Below are 1,269 nucleotides of genomic sequence, written 5' to 3'. Positions count from 1 at the left end.
ACAATGGGGATAACGGACAACCTTGTCTTGTTCCTTTTTCAATATTAAAGTCTGTTGTCAAACTTCCATTAATAATAATCTGTGCCTTTTGCTCTTGGTAAATTGCTAAAACCGCCTGTATAAATTGATCCCCAAAATTGATATCCAAAATCCATCTTTTTTAAAGTCTTTAATAGAAAATTCCAGTCCACTCTATCAAAGGCCTTCTCCGCATCCAAGAAAACCAGCACTGTAGAGATCTGTTTATTCTTCTCAAAACATTCCAATAAATCTATATCTTGCCTTACATTGTCCTTCATATATCTGCCCTCTATAAATCCCGCTTGATCATCATGAATCACCTCTTGAATTACTGGCATCAACCTGTTGGCTAATACTTTTGCATAAATTTTATAGTCATTATTCAGAAGAGATATTGGTCTATAGTTCTCCGGTTTTTTAGGACCTGCTTGCTCTTTTGGTATCAAAGAGATATAAGCTGTTTTCCATGATGGAGGTATTTTACCCCCTTGTTGTATATTACAAAATAAGTCTCTGAGTTGTTCCACCATTTCTGCTTGCAAAGTTTTATAATACACTGCAGTCAAGCCATCCGTTCCAGGAGCTTTAGCTGTTTTCAGTTGTTTAATTGCTGCAATTATCTCCTCAACTGTTATAGGATGATTCATTCTTTCCTTTTGTTGGTTGGTAATTTTTGTAACTCTTTTATTTTCTAAATATTTTTCTATAAGTCCATTCTGTATATCATCTTTAGCGTATAATTTAGTATAATAATCTACAAAGACTTCTTTAATTAATTTTTGTTGAGAAATTTCTTTCCCTCCAATATCAATACTATCAATAGTCCGCATACTCTGCTTCTTCCTTAATGTATAGGCCAACCACCTGCCCGGTTTATTGGCATTACAAAATGTATTATGCTTTGCATATTGTAGATTTGTTGCAGCTTGTTCCGCCATAAGCATTTGGAATTGATCTTTCAAAAGTTTTATAGCACCACGTATTCTTTCATCTGTTGGATTTTTAATAAGTAACTGTTCTTTTTTCTTTATTTCTACTTCAATTTCAGATCTTTTCTTTTGTCTGTTCAATTTGTGTTTAGAGTTCATATGAATGAGTACCCCTCTCATATACGCTTTACTCGCATCCCACACAATTTCAATAGGGGTACCCTTATTCAAATTAATTTCAAAAAACTCTTTCATCTGCTTTTTAAGTTCTATTATATTTTTTTTTCATATCTGAACAAATTTTCATTTAATCTCCATT

Source organism: Pantherophis guttatus, chromosome 5 (assembly GCF_059756535.1).
Source record: "Pantherophis guttatus breed Tessera chromosome 5, ASM5975653v1, whole genome shotgun sequence".
NCBI lineage: Eukaryota > Metazoa > Chordata > Lepidosauria > Squamata > Colubridae > Pantherophis > Pantherophis guttatus.
The sequence above is the reverse complement of the archived record's forward strand: the minus strand, read 5'-3'. Positions refer to the sequence as shown.